Source organism: Acinonyx jubatus, chromosome B3 (assembly GCF_027475565.1).
Source record: "Acinonyx jubatus isolate Ajub_Pintada_27869175 chromosome B3, VMU_Ajub_asm_v1.0, whole genome shotgun sequence".
Classification (NCBI taxonomy): domain Eukaryota; kingdom Metazoa; phylum Chordata; class Mammalia; order Carnivora; family Felidae; genus Acinonyx; species Acinonyx jubatus.
The window spans coordinates 92609290-92626078 of NC_069386.1; positions in this window are offsets into that span (position 1 = coordinate 92609290).

Here is a 16789-nt window from a genome sequence, read left to right on the forward strand (position 1 = left end):
CCTTAAGTTTACATTTAGAAGTAAAGACTGAGAACTAAGTCTGAGACAATAAATGGTGAGCATTTTCACTTTCCAAAGCAAAGCAAAGTGCTAGACTCAAAGCAGCACTTATAATGGAGGTAGCTAAGAGAGAGTTTTGTGAACCATAGTTAAGACACCTTGGTTATAATTTAGGTTGACAGGATGTGCAATAAACACAGGTTACTTTGGAAAGGTTTGGATTTTAGTCTCAACTCCTTTTCTCAATTTCATATAAAATAAAAGAAACTTGGAGTTTCAGAGACACGGTGGACTGTGGTCATAAAAATCTAAATGACAAGAGGCTGGCTCCTATAACTCATGATTATAGTGTAGAGGACTGCCATTGGGAAGTATCTATAGTAGTAACAAAGGAAGTGGACCATTGGCCCTATTTACCATGGTCCTATGTGTAGGCCACAGGGAAGCTGAACTTGAATCTTCTCAAGTCCTGAACAAGAGGGATGCATGGAAGCTTGAAGAGATCTCAGCAGAAAGAGGGTGGAAAATTTATCTGATTGGTCATGGGTTAAGGGGAAATTATAAATAATCAAGCAGAAAAGTCACATTTACATGTATCAAGGATGCTGCAGATAAAACATCCCTGGCAAAGAGGACCTTATCCACAATCCACAACATTTCTTGTGAAAGAATCAGTTTTCAAAAACATGAGGCCAGTTCAGACAGTACCAGTCAAGTAAGACATTTCCTGTTGCGCTAGTTTTGACTACTTCAGGAGAGGTCAGAAACTCAGCAAATTGAAGAAAGAGGGAAAGAGAATCTAGGAGAGGAAATAGAGATCACTATGATCCTATTCTACATGTTGGCTTCCACCAGCACAAATTAAAGGAGGGAAGCATTAATTATGAACGAAGTTTGGAATTGTGGTTATCACACTGGGCTAGACATAATAAATTGATAACAATGAGACTGACTGTATGGGGGATGAAAGTGATTTGTTTTCTAAGATGTAAGAATTGAGGACAACAAGCTAGCCCAAATCAAGTAAAGCGCTTGCAAAATTTGTCAAAATTTGCAAACAAAAAATTTTAAATGCTTTATGATTATAGCCCATGTTCAGATATTTCAATACACTTGATTCAAGCACATCTCTATCAGGGGTGAAAACTCATGGATAGAAATATTGAAGCAAAATCTGCATAATCATATGATAAAGCTATAAATAGCATTGCAATGTTTTACATAGTGTGCTTAATGCCAAGAAATAAAATTTTAAGTTGAGAACTGTCAGAATAGGAAAAACTATAGAGTAAGAAATAAACATTTTTTTTCTGTGTAAAACAAGGAAAATAAATAGACGTTTCTGTCGAAATATCTATAGTAGGGGAAACTACTCAATTATTACTTTATACCCCCTTATCTCTTTTGTTCCTATATATGCTAGAAATTGATAATATCACTATAGCAGAATGCATTTTATAGAGTTTGTCACATCTCTTTCCCGTATGTTCTTCCATAAAGCTGTATGAACAGACTATTCCCCCATCAAGGAGTAGAGTCTATAGCTCTACTTCCTTAAATCTGCTTGGACCTTGTTATATCTTTGATCAATAGAATTTGACAGAGAGACAGTGTGTCAGTTTCCAGCGAATCACTTAACTGGCCTCATGGTAATATTTTGTTGAGAATTTTTGCATCTATGTTTATCATAGATGAATCATATAGCTTTCTTTTTTTGTGGTAACTGTGGTTTTGGTATCAGGTAATGCTGGCCTCATAGAGTGTATTTGGAAATGTTCCTTCCTCTTCTAATTTTTTTTTGGGGGGATGCTTTGTAGAGTTGATATTAATTCTTCTTTAAAGGTTTCATAGAATTCACCTGTGAATCCATCTGGTCCTGGACTTATATTTTTTGGTAGTTTTATGATCACTGATTCAATTTTGTTTGTTTTAATCAGTCGGTTTGGATTTTCTATTTCTTCCTGGTTCAGTTTTAGAAGATTGTATGTTTCTAGGAATTTAGCCCGACTCATTAAGAAAGAGAGAGAAAAGATCATAAATGAGAGAAGTAACAACTGACACCACAGAAAAACAAAGAATTATAAGAGAATACTATTAGCTGGCTTCTTAGATTTTCACCTCTTACAGTGCTCCCTCTAGATACTAAATCACCATATTGTAAGAATCCAAAGCCACTGGAGGCCATGTGTAGATACCCTGGTTGGCAAAGCCAGTGGCAAAGCCAGCAATTACGATTCATCTGTATGAATGATTTGGTATGTCCACTCTAGTCAAGCCTTCAGATGACTACAGCACCAGCTGATATCTGAATGTGACCACATGAAAGACTCCAAGTGAAAATCTTTCACCTGAATTCAATCAACTGGCAGACCCATAACAATAGGAATTCTTTTTTTTAAGGCATTATGTTTTTGAGTGTTTTTTCTGCAGCAATAGATAACTAGAATTATCTATAATTCTAAAACTGAAGATGATGGCTTCATTTTTGCTTAAGTTTATATAATTTCTTTGAAGTGTAAAGAAGTCTTATTTTATGGTAATATATCTTAGTTTGGATTCTCAAAAACATAGCTTATGTGATAATGCTTTGTTAAGGAGTATAAAGCTAGAGAAACAGTAAAAGAAAAACGCAGTGAGACAGGAGGGAAAAAAGGCAAAAAATTTGGGCATATTTCTAAAGTGGCTACAGTATTATAAACACAACTGCTCACTGAAATCATGCAAATGTCGCTGGATAGGCCATATGGAGTTATTATATCTCAGAATAATTGTCTGTGGAGAACAAAGGAGAAGAATTCATTCCATGGTTCCTTCACATTCATTGTCTCTCATTAGTCGAAATCTACCCAAAGGGTGTTTAGTCTCTCATCCTTCCAGGTTGTGTTGCTTACGCCTCCTTGACAGCTGCAGAGGACTCCAGAATCATAATTGTTAGCATGGCACTTTGAGTGTGGAATTTATAGGAAGAGTCAAAGGCTCTATGGGTGAGATCAGTCCAGGCTTAGATGCCATAGCCAGAGCTTCTGCTCCATTGGAGCAGTTGATGCCTTGTCAGAGCCTGGCTCTCACTCTAACAAACCTTGAAATATTCAGGAATTCTAAGAGATGAGGTCAGAACAGTGGCAGTTGGAGCACTCCATTGATCAAATGCCTGAGGGATCAGGAGGCAGGTAAAGCCAAGTGAAGCAGGGGAAGCATATGAATTGGATGTGATAAAATCCACCTGATGGGCCACTCAGATTCATATACAGATCTTCTATAAAGAAGGGGGATTGGAAATCCAATTATTCAAGGTACTAGTTTGCAATATTTCTTAAAAGGCTAAAGAGAATTAAAAGACTGAGGTACAACTGGTGTTTGGGCCATAATTATTTCTTGCCATCTCTTTTTTCCAGCACTCCTTCTAGAGTTTTTGTTGTTTTGTTTTTACCTTGAGCCTGCACCTTGGCTGGTCTAAGTCATTTGTATTATTGAATTGTCCAGAGTATCACATTCTGCTGAAGGAGCTTCACTGACCCTTTCAAGGCTGAAAGTATGTAATTGACTTGTCAGAGTGGCTACATGACCTTTCTGAAGAGTGTTGGTATATAAGGGACTCAAAATCAGTCTCAGATGTTGGCATATTCTTTATTCAGTAGGATCAATAGCTAGATCAACATAGAGGAAATCTATGCTATTAGTTCATCAGTAGCTACCTGTTTTGCAAACATAGTCCTTTCTTTTGTGGGCCCACAGTGCAATCCCTGGAGTGGCTGATGAGAGTATCTGTCTCACATCCACAAAACAGGTAATTTTATCTTTCCTGAAGTATATCTTCTCTGGTTGGTATTATATGAGTTACAACGATACACATATTTGTGCCCTCTTCCATACAGAGATCCATGTACCTCTTCCACAAACTTTCTTGTCCCCAACCTTTCAGTGTTGGTCCTTTCAGATTTTTGACCCACTATCCAGATAAGTCTTACTGCCCAGTAGTCAATATAGTATATCCACATTGCAGGCCAACTTTCCTGCATGTAAGTTATAATCAAGTGTACTGCTCACAGCTCTGACTTCTGGAAAATTTTCCCTTCACCATTCTCCTTCTGGACAACCCTTAGGGCAGCAATCATCCATCTCTGGCTTCAACCAATGTATTACATGGACACATCTATGATTCAGGCCCAAATCCTTTAATTTTAAGTTACTTGGTTATAAGAAACACTGAAAAGGCCATAGGTGTGAGTTAAAGGAGAAGCAGAACTGGGCGTGCTTTTAAAGCCTATTTATAAGTAAAATAATTTTCACCGTATTCTGGGTTTTTCCTCTATGTCCACTCAGTCTTGTTATTTGCTGGATCTTTTAATGCCAGCTAAGAATAAGTTTCACTAGTCTCAAGGTCATTTAGTACTCCATGGTCATTCTTTACTCCAGCCTAATAATAGCACATCAAGAGTTGATTTTCCTCCCTCCCTCCCTTCCTTCCCTTTTTTTTTTAAAAGCTTATTTATTTATTTTGAGAGAGAGAGAAAAAGAGAGAGAGAGCATGAGCAGGAGAGGGGCAGAGAGAGAGGGAGAGAGATACAATCCTGAGTAGGCTCCCCACTGTCAGTGCAGAGGCCGATTTGAGACCCGAACTCAAAAACTGTGAGATCATGACCTTAGCTGAAATCAAGTCTGACGGTTAACCAAATGAGCCACCCAAGCACCCCAATGGTTCATCTTTCAAATGGAGAATTTTTCTCTACTGTGAAGGAAGGACATGATCTTGTTCCAAATAACCGTAGTGGTTTACATAATGATATATAAATTTGATAGTCTGAAATGTCAGTATTTTATAACTAGAATTTAATTCATTTCAATTTTCCTTATATTATTGGGATACAAATGTTAAAATACATTTCCATGAATTTTAACACAAGAGATTCTATTATAAATATTTCACCAAATTAAAAAACTTTTGTGACTTACAGTAACACATATGCATGTACTCATGTAAATAATTTATTAAGTATTTCTGTTTTTTAAATTTTGTCTATAGGATGTATAACTTTAGTCAACAGTAAGTGTGGTGCAGAGAAGGGAATATTGGACAGAAAGTTGAAAATATGGGTATATGTTTTGTTTTCTCTATTTTCTTGTTCTACACTGCATGTCACATAGTTAAACCCCATTGATTTACTAAGCGCCAGTCACAATTCTAAACTTAATTGTAATAATTTCTGAACATCAGAGGACCAAAGGGACATTTTCTTTTATTTTGTTTCTGTCTCATAATTTTTAGAAACTTTCTTTTTTTAATTCTTGACCCTGTGCCCCCAACCTCAAATATGAGGATTCACAATATTGGAATATTTGGCTAAAACTAGTAAGATTACCATAAATACATATAAATGCATCAAAAAACTAATTGTTCCTGTCTATGAGCTTGAAGCCATTCCAGAGAAGAGATGGGTATTGAGGTTAACTAGAAAAGTGGGTATCTTGTAATTGAATGATATATGATGAGGTATTATTCTATCACAGTATAGTGGGATAAACTATAACTTGAGAATGTGGCACATATTAATATTTTTCAATGTCTAAAACTTTAATAGAAAAAAATCAGTTTATGTCATTTTGGTTATATTTATTATCTTTATCTTTATTTATTATATTTATGTTTATTATATTTATATTTATTATTTATTTATTGTTCCTCAATCCTATAGAAAGTAAAAAGAGAAAAATTATTTTCACGTAGTATTTACTTTCTCATGAGGCTTATATTCATATTTTACTCATATTTTCTTTAAAAAATTAAAAAAATTAATGTTTATTTATTGTTGAGAAACAGAGAGAGACAGAGCATGAGTAGGAGAGGAGCAGAGAGGGGGAGGCACAGAATCTCAAACAAGCTCCAGGCTCTGAGCTATCAGCACAGAGTAAAATCCAGGGCTCGAACTCACGAACCATGAGATCATGACCTGAGTCGAAGTTAGATGCTCAACCAACTGAGCCACTCAGGCACCCCACTCATATTTTCTAGGATGATTTAAGCCAATTATTTCCATACATTAAATTAAAGACTAATTTTGTGTTTGATTTTTTACTCTGTAATTGTCATTCCTTGAATTAATTCTGCTCCCCAGATTATTGAAATATCTCGAGCTTTGTAATGCTTTATATATGGTTGTATAAACTTTCTTTTAAACTTTTATTTATTTATTTAAAAAAATTTTTTTAACGTTTATTTATTTTTGAGACAGAGAGAGACAGAGCATGAAGGGGGGAGGGCCAGAAAGAGAGGGAGACACAGAATCTGAAACAGGCTCCAGGCTCTGAGCTGTCAGCACAGAGCCTGACGCGGGCCTCGAACTCATGGACTGTGAGATCATGACCTGAGCCAAAGTCGGACGCTTAACGACTGAGCCACACAGGCGCCCCTTAAACTTTTATTTTGAAATAATTTCAAACTTACAAACATGCAAGAATAGTAATAATATAGAAAATCCCAGTATATCCTTTACTCAGATTCATCAATTTTTAACATGTTGGCATATTTGCTTTTTCACTGTGTTTTTACCCCTTTTTATTTCTTTTGTTTTAAAATATTTACTTTTTGAGAGAGAGAGAGCGAGCGAGCAGGGGAGGAACAGAGAGAGAAAATGACAGAGGATCTGAAGCAGGCTCTGTGCTGACAGTAGTGAGCCCCATGTGGGGCTCAAATTCATGAACCGTGAGACCATGACCTTTTTTATTTCTAATAAAGATAGAAATGACCCCAGCCCTTTTTCATTTCCAATAACGTTTTTGTATTTCATTTAAAATAATAACATAGGGGCGCCTGGGTGGTTCAGTGCATTAAGCATCAGATTCTTGATTTCGGCTCAGGTCATGATCTCATGGTTCCTGACTTTGAGCCTAGCTTTGGACTCTGCACTGACAGTGCAGAGCCTGTTTTGGATCCTCGGTCTCCTTCTCTCTGCCCCTCCCCAAATAGTGCACATATGCTCTCTCTCTTGTCCTCTCTCTCAAAAATGAATATAAACATTAAAAAAGTAAAAATAAAGTAAATCATAGTACAATGATGAAATTGAGGAAATTTAGCATTGATACAATGCATTGATACTCCATATCTAAATTCTATTAGCTGCCCAATATCGTACTTTTATGTTATTTATTTTTGCATTACAGGATCCTCCCCATGATCATGTACTATATTTAGCTGCGAAATCTTGTTAGTGTTTTTGAATCTGCTGTTATTTTTTAGTCTTTGTATGACATTGATATTTGTGATAAAAACAGATCAATGTTAAAATTAAAATGTTTCTTATTTCAGGTTTGTTTTTTGTTTTTTCATAAAAATCCTCCCTTAAATATGGAATCCATTAATGATTCTTGCTGAAACAATTTTTCTTATGATGGTGGCAAAATGAATCTTTTCCAGCTCTACCATGTATACTAAAAGCCACGAAATCCTACAAACAGCCAAATAAGGGACAATTTGTGCATCAAATAAATTAGGACATACTGGAATATAACCACTGAGTAGAATAATTAGCTAATATTCCTATATCTACATAATATACCAAAATTATTCCCATACCTTGTAGTGAAAGAGAGAAAAAAACCACTATTCATTCCCCAATTAGAGGAGGTCATCCAGAGGGCATGACCTTTAGTTGACCTGGAAGCCTGGCCCAGTAATTAGAGTCTCCTGCCCTCAGAATGTGGGTTCCGCCCACCATTCCCACAGTCAGAGCCATTTCAGTGATGGAATCTTGGGAGAGCAGTACGTTCTTGAGTCCGTCTGGGAAGTATATGTGACTGAACTCTGCTAAAGCCCCTCTATAAAGTTTTAAAATTCCAGCAAGCAGGTGCCAAGATCTGTTTGTCTTGAGACGGCCAAACACAAACCTTGTAAGTAAATTCCCTTGCTTAAATTAAACCTGCCACCTAACAGTCTGGAGAGGTCTTTCCTTGCCCTTTACTTACGGGGCGTGGTTTCAAATTTCACCTAGGGAAACTCCCAAAGTTGCAAACCAACAATTGGCTAGAAGAAATGGGTCTTGGGGAAACAAACAAACAAACAAACATTCGCAGGGGAAATGTGGAGAGAGATGGCCTGTATGTTAGATGCTTGTGGACCGCCATGTGAGTACGCAGATGCCCTGAAAACGCACGTTACTTTTCAGGTATTTGTTTGAGAAAATTGTGTATCGTGCACTGCGGCAGCAGAGAGAAACGAAGGGCTGCCAGAGCAGTCTGGCCTCTACTCTGCGCAGGTGGACTGACCACCGGTGCCCAAATAGAGGCTGACGCTCCAGTTAGCAAGTTGGTTGAATAGATGAGGTTAGAGGAGAACATGCAGTTGTCCACTGTTCTTCTAGCTTCAGAGCTGGCCGACGGGATGGGAAAGAAGGATAAACTGGACACCTGAGTGTGCCATTTTGAAAATGCTGGACAGAACGTATGGCTATGGATTATGTTTCCAGGCTTCAAAGCCTGGTTAGGAGACTACAAGGGGAATCCCTGGAAGGTGAGGAGAGCAGAGGAGAGGACGTTAGAGTGATTGACAATGAAATGGAAGAAGCCTTCCACGTTGTCTGACCCCTAATACAAAAGAAACTTTTATTTAAAAAAAAATTTTTATAATGTTTATTAATTTTTGAGAGAGATCGTGAGTGGAGAGGGGTGGAGAGAGGGGGGGTGACACAGAATCTGAAGCAGGCTGTAGGTTCTGAGTTATCAGCACAGAGTTCTAGCCTGGGCTTAAACTCATAAACCACGAAATCATGACCTGAGCTGAGGTGGGACCCTTAACCCACTGAGCCACCCAGGCACCCCCAAAAGAAACTTTTAAATAGTTATTATTCTAGACTTCTTATAATGACTGATGCCCTAGCCTAGTTATGAGCCCTAGCAACTGACCCTTCAATAGATACATGGATTGGGTGCATAGAAAGACCCAGGTGAGATGACTTATTGCAGAGACTGCTGGATTTTTTTTTTTAAGTTTATTATTTTGACACAGAAACAGCATGAGTTGGGGAGGGGCAGAGAGAAGGAGAGAAAGAGAATCCCAGGCAGGTTCCACACTGCCAGCACAGAGCCCGATGTGGGACTCGAACTCACAAAACCGTGAGATCATGACCTGAGCCTAAAGCAAGAGTCAGTCGCTTAACTGACTGAGCCACCCAGGCGCCCCCTTGTTTTCATTTTTTATTTAAATTCCAGTTAACATACAGTGTAATATTAGTTTCAGGTGTACAATATAGTGATTCAACACTTCCATACAACACCTGATGCTCATCACAGCAAATGAACTCCTTAATACTCTATCACCTGTTTCACCCATCCCCCCACACTCCCATCAGTTTGTTCTCTATAGCCAAGAGTTGGTTTCTTTTCCCCCTTTGCTCATTTGTTTTGTTTCTTAAATTCCACATATGAATGAAATCATATGGTATTTGTCTTTATGTGACTGACTTATTTCAGTTAGCATAATACTCTCTAGTTGCATCCATGTCATTACAAATGACAAGATTTCATTCTTTTTTATGATTAATTTCCGTTATGAACACACACACACACACACACACACACACATACATATATATGCATGCATATCACCTCTTCTTTCTCCATTCATCAGTTGATGGACATTTAGGCTGTTTCCATAGTTTGGCTGTTGTAGATATGCACCAGCATTTCTTTGTAGCACAGATATGGTAGTAACAAATTCAGGTTTTCTTTATCTAGAAATGTAGAAATGTCTTTTTTTCTATACTTTAAGTTTTGAAAAATAATTTCACTGGACATAAAATTGTTACTTGAAAGTTATGTTTTCCAGCACCCTTGAATATGCCATTCTTCTGGCTTTCATTATTTCTGATAGAATTTCAGCCATTAATATTCATTGCCCTGTATGTTTTGTATTAATTTATTCTTGCTCTTATTAATGTTATATGTTGGCTTTTAGCAGTTTAATTGTGATGAGTCCACATGTGATTTCCTTTGTGATGTTCCTATATTTTCCTTTGTGAGGTTTGTTAAGTTTCTTGGATCTGGAAGTTACTGTTTTATACCAAGTGTGGGATGATTTGGCCGTTATTTCTTCAAGTATTTTTCTGCTCCTCTCTCTTTTTCTTGTCCTCTGGACTGTACTTTCACACAGTATGGAATGCTTGATATTGTGCCACACATTTCTGAGATTTTTTTCATTTTTCCTTTATCTTGTGCTTTTGATGGTAGATGATTACTCTTAGCCTACTTTGAAGTTCAATAATTCTTTCTCTGACAACTCAAATTTGCTCTTAATTCCATGTGGATAATTTTAATTTTTATTGTGTTTGTCAATTCTAGAATTTCCATTTGATTTATTTCATAGTTTCTGTTTCTCTGATGAAATTTTTTCAGTAATTCTTAGCACATAATCCTATTTCTGTTTTCCTTTAAATTTTGAAACTATGCATGAAAGGACTATCTGCGGAGTCCAAAAACTGAGTACACTGAGACATTCAGAGTTCTTCGTATTGGCTTCCTTTTCTTCCCCTGAGTATTGGTGGCAATTCCATATTTCTTTGCACATTTACTCCTTATTGGAATAATGGACAATGTAGACAACTTCTGATTCTCTTTTTGGTTTTCTGAGAATTTCTGTATTTTCATTTTATTTATTTGTTTCATTGGCAATTTTCTAGATTCACACTGTGAAATCTGTCTCCCTATGGTATTCCATTTCTATGTTTTACTTTTCTTTTTTTTTTTTTTTTGTTTTGATAACATTTTCCTGCATACTTTAAAGTCAGGCGAAAGTTTAAGCATGATTAAACTCAGATACCTCCAACAATTAAAGCCTCTGTCCTGTGCTGAGTCATGTGTATGGCTTTGAGGAACACATTCAAAGAGACAGAAAATTCTCAAGTCTCCCTAGACTTTGAATTTTCATTGCGTTTTTAGGGTCTCATCAGGTATATGTAGTTTAATCAGCCTTCATCAAGGGAAGATTATGTAGTAAGTTTATTTTCTCAGTCATTTTCCATGTCTCGCATATGCAAAATTTTCTCTTAAAATACTGTAAGCTCTGATGCATGCCTCAGAAGGTACTACTTCGGGCTGATAGTACTGCAGGTGTGGTAGCTTTAACTGACGATGGGATTATAATACCTTCAGGCTAGAATAGCACAAAATCAGTGTGTTCACACAACACAGAAACAATAAACACTTCTCAATCGTTGTCTGAGCATAGTTCTTTTTTTTTCTTCTCTTTCTTTTTTTTTCTTTTTCTTTTTTTAGTGCCTGAAATGGTGATTTTAAATATTTTCCAATATTGTTTTGTTTTTCTTTTCCTGCAGAGGGGATTACCAGACTTCCTTGTTACATCTCATTACTGGAAGTAGAGTCCTTAAGTTTCAACCTGTTAAAGTAAGCAAATTATGCATGCTTCCTTATTCTTTCTTACACACAAGTTTAAGCGTGGGTGTGGTTGTAGGTGTAGGTGTTTGTTTGTACTTTGCTTTTTTTCACTTAATATATCCTTGAAATCATTCCACATTCATTTCTATAGTTGCTCCTTATTTTTTTTAACTGCAAAGAATTTCTTTGTGCTCACGTACCATAGTTTATTGAAGCAAAGTTCTGCATTGAAACACTTAATGATTTCCAGTGTTATTTGACAACAATTAATCCTGTAATATATAATCCCGTGCCTATGTATTGTTTTTTTACTTTTGTGGTGTTATCTTCAAAGTAAGTTCCTAGAAATAGAATTTCAGTGAAGAAGGAAAAATACCATGTAGTTTTGTTAGGTATTGCCAAATTTGTCCATAATCCACTTTTTTGGCCTTCAAACAGCAGTATATGAGAGTATTTGTTTCTCTGTAGCCACAGTTTTTAATTTCTGGCCAATTTGATGAGTGAGGAATTGCACTGCAGTATAGTTTTTATTTGTGTTTGCTTTACCATGAGTTTACATCATTCATACGGTTAATTTTATATTTTAATTTGAATTGTCTGTTTATGTCTTTCGCACTCTTTAAAAAGTAAGATTTGTCTGAGACAAGCTTATTGAGTTATAATTCAAATGCGGTAAAATTCACCCTCCTAGGTGTACGATTGTGATGAGTGCTGACAATGTATACAGTCATGCATCCACCACCACCATCAAGAAATAGAATATTTCATTTCTCTGAAAAATCACCTGTGACTCTTTACCGTCAATTCCCTCTTGCCATTTAAGTTTTCTTTAGTTCCTTTCGGCAAAATTTTATAATTTTCACTGTATAGTTATTGAACATATTTTTTGTCAGCTTAATTCATAAGTATTTCATATTATCAATGCAAGGGTATGTGGTATATGGTATTTTTATAATTTAAATTTTTGACTGTCCGTTGCCAGTATACAGATATGCAGTTAAATTTTATGTAAAGTTTACCCAATAATTTTGCTAAACTCATTTATGAGTTTGGTAGCTTTTAAACAGATTCAGTGGGATTTTCGATGTTAATGATTGTTATCTGTGAATATAAGTTTATTGACTCCTTAGCAAATAGTCTACTACTACTAATACAACTACCATCACCATTATCATTATCATATGTATTTGTCTTCTTGTCTTGGCTTGAACAAAGGTTGCCAAACTTTTTTTGTAAAGGGCCAGATAACAAATATTCTTGGCTTTCTGGGGCTTATATAATCTTTGTCACAAAGTACTCAGTGCTGCTGTTACGGTGGGAAAATGCCATAAACAATACGAAAGCAAGGGACATGGCTGGATTTGGCTCATGGGCCATAGTTTCAGATAGCTTTCTTTTCTTTCTTTCTGTGTTTCATTTTGGAGGTTACTATTGCTGTCTTCAAGTTTTCTAATCTTCTCATCTGCAATGTCTAACCTATTGTTATCCCATCCAGTGTGTTTTTTATCTTCACATATTGTTTTCATCTCATATGTTTGGGAACTTTTTTGTATCATCCATGTCCAGCTTTTTCCTCCAATCTTTGAATATGTAATAACTGTTTCAGTGTCTACCAATTCCTGATGAATTTTCTTTTGTTAGATTCTGGGCATTGTAAATGTTGTCTTCTTATGTGTAGGACAATTTAATTTTTCTATAAAATCCTTGAAACTTTTTTCTGGAACATGAGTTTGATAATTTGAGTACTACCTTTTGGTAGGTGGGACCAAAGCTGGGTTTAGGCTAGGATTAATCTTTCTCCACCACTAAGGCAAGACTCTTCTTAGTACCTTACCTGTTACCCCATTAATTACACATTTTGTTTTTCCACTCAAGCTGGTGAGCACAGGAATTTTTCTAAGCACTATGTGAACTCTATTCCTTATAATCTTTTTAAGTGATTCTTAAAGACTTCATTTTCCTCACCCAAATGGGCTGATGATTGTTCAACTGAATGCTGATGGGGAAGCTCTTGAGATCTGTGGCATTCTCTCTATGTTCAACTCTCTTCTCTCTAGTGCTCAGCCTTATGAAATTGCCTGGTGAAACTGTCTTGGGTTCCTTAGATCCTAGCTCCATCCCTTCAACCCAGAGAAACCATTGTGCTTTGCCTAGGTTCTTCCTCCTTCACTACTCTCCAGATAGTTTCTCTAGGGTGTTACCTGGGACAATTGTGGGCTCGCTTCAGTTAATTCCAGTCTCTCAGTGACTATTGTCCTTCACTGTCTTATATGCAATATCTTTTTGTCCAGTATTTTGAATGGCATTGAATCCTATGTTTTGCCACAGTTGTTTCAGATAACAGGATAAATCTGATCCTTCTTACTCCATTTTGGCTAGAGGCTATAGTTTTTATTTCCTCAATTTTTAAAAAATGGCCTTGAGAGGCACATGGGTGCCTCAGTTGGTTGAGTGACTGGCTCAGGTCATGATTTCACAATGTGTGGCTTCAACCCCATGTCACGCTATGGACTGACAGCTCAGAGCCTGAAACCCACATCAAGTTCTGGGTCTCCCTGTCTCTCTTTCTGCTCCTTGCTGACTTGTGCTCGCTTGTTCTCTCTCTCAAAAATAAATAAATAAACTTAAAAAATAAAATAAAAAATTGCCTTGATTTTTATATGCAATGCATTTTGTCTTTTGTCTGTGATATATTTTTACAAAATTTTCTCCCGGTTTTTGATTTATATTTGATTTTGAGATGTTTTTAGTAATGTAAAAGTGGTATTTTTAAATTTATAGTCACATTTATCAATTTATTCATATGTTACTTCTGCATTTTATAGTCTGAAAACTTTCTTATATTCAGGTAATAGAGGAATTCAGTCATTTTTTCTTAGAATTTATATTGCTCTATGATACCTTACAGGATTTGATTTCATGTTTCTCTAAATGGCTACCCAGTTGTCCCAACATCATTTATAAATTGTCTGTCTTGGTCTAGTTATTTGAGATAATTACAATATCTCCCCATCCATCTATTGTTTCAAAATTATACTAACTTTTATAGCAATTTCAAACCTAACAATCTGGGGATTAGTTGTTCTTTTGTGAAAGGTCAAGTAGAATCAAAGGAGGAATGAATTCATTTGGATAAGAGCCCAAAGCCATTGGGTTTCCTAGGATTTTGGTGTTTATTATCTCTTCAGTATTTACACATTGATTAAATACAAGACCAGTTTGGCTGGTTTATGAACTGATTTTATTTTGGTCTACTCAGATTTTGTGAATAATTCCATAAATTCCACAATAGAAAGCTTGGATTTTTATTCATGGAGTACAGAATCATAGAATGTTAAGTTTGGAAATATATTTTGACACATTTCATCTGAATCTTGTATTCTTTTAGGAAACAAAAAAAATATTCTTTACTACCTCCATCCCAGAGAAATTCATATTTTTCTAAGAAGCCCTTTATACTGTTAACAGTTAACTCCATATTGTAAAGGAAAAACTCTGCTTTCTCCTTTATTCACTAATCAGTCTTAATGCTAATGAATCTCAATCTCAGTCATCAAATATGTGGCACATTTACCATTTCAGTTCCTCTATTCTCAGCAGATAACAGTTTGCCTCTCTTTTAAAATGTGTTACCTGGAATTATATATAATCCTGTAGCAGTGACCTAAACCCTAGATCTATCAAATCTATCCTAAGGTATCTCTACCACAAGACATTTCATAAATTGTGATAAATAAGTTATAGTTTGATGGGCACTCTATAATTATTTATGGAAATACATTATTTTATCAATCATGTTTTACATGTTATGTTTAATGGGTCTGCACTCAAGTATTTATTAAGGTGAGTGACCGTTTAAAAATGTGCATGTCTTCCCATTATTTCTTGCATAATACTCTGTGTAATACTGCTCCCAATAAATTATATTCCTTAGCACAATAGTTTTTGAGGCATATTCTGCAAAACAGTAGGTTCCATGATCAGAAATGCTTGGGAAATACAGGCAAATTTTTTCCTGAGAAGTCATTATGTACATTAACACATTACTTGTTCTGAGATATCCAGTAATAAAACAATTGCTGATATTACTTAATCCAGTATTTTAGACTGGAACTATTCATTAAACTGGAAATAATCATTTGCTATATAATATACTTGATGCTAACAATGTATAATGTCATGTGCAATGAACACTGCCGGTGAAATGAATATGGCATTTAAGACTATCAGCCAAATGTCAGAATGCCCTAAAATAACTATGCAAATGGTAATTATTCACACACATCGAGTGAAATTTTATTCCATTATTTGTAAATAGTTGAGTTAGAAATAAAGGTAATTTTTATTTACCAGATCGAAAGTATAGAGAATTCAGAGAGCCTCAGAAATGGAAAAGTAGTTTTCAAAGAGAAAGTTTATGAAAATAACACTAATCTTGAAGGATAAAAGTGGTTTGTATACATTTACCTAATTTTGTTGATGCAATAATTATGTAAATATACACATGCTATATATGTGATGCTATAAAGTATGCAGTGGAGAGAGCACACTGATGAAATAATGACTACACAGCACTCAGTGTAATCCAAACATCTCCAAATGTTGGAGCATGCTTAGCATAAGTCAAAAAAAAAAAAAAGATATAGAACTTCTCATTTATCCCTTTTATTTTACATAGTTTTATGGTCTTTATAGTCTCATATATGTATAAATGATCTGCTTCTTGAATTGACCTGCAAAGTAGTGATGTTATATTTCAGTGCCACAAGTTAAATATGCACATATTGTATATGAAATTATATAAAAATTTAATTGAATATTAATTATATATTACATATAATCAAGTAATAACTTTCATTGCTTCCTTTATATTTTATGTTTTTGTTTTAATATAAAAGTAATAAACATGTATAGCTAATAGAGAATGCATTTAAATATATGATTGTTTACATATTTAAAGACTAGAGGCTCAAGAAGACAATATTGTTAAACAAGCTAAAATAAAAGGTAATTATTTTAAAGTTATACTTTTGAAAACTCATAGCATGTTCACTGCCTGTGCTTACACATACTGAGTGAACACGGGATCTCAACCAAGAAATCCGTGAAATGAATAGAATGCACTTCCACTTTGGTATTTTTATCTTCTTTGAATATATACCTGTTTTATTTAAAATAAAATAAATTATATTTTAACGTGTTCTATATTTGTATATGTATATAATATGTAATTTGTATATATATAATTTATATTTATATATAATTTTTATTCATATATATCATGATGTATATATCATTATATATACATATATATCATTCATATATATATAATTTATATTTATATGACAGAGTATTATGCAAGATATTATAAGAAGATAATTATATATATTTATACATATATATAAAT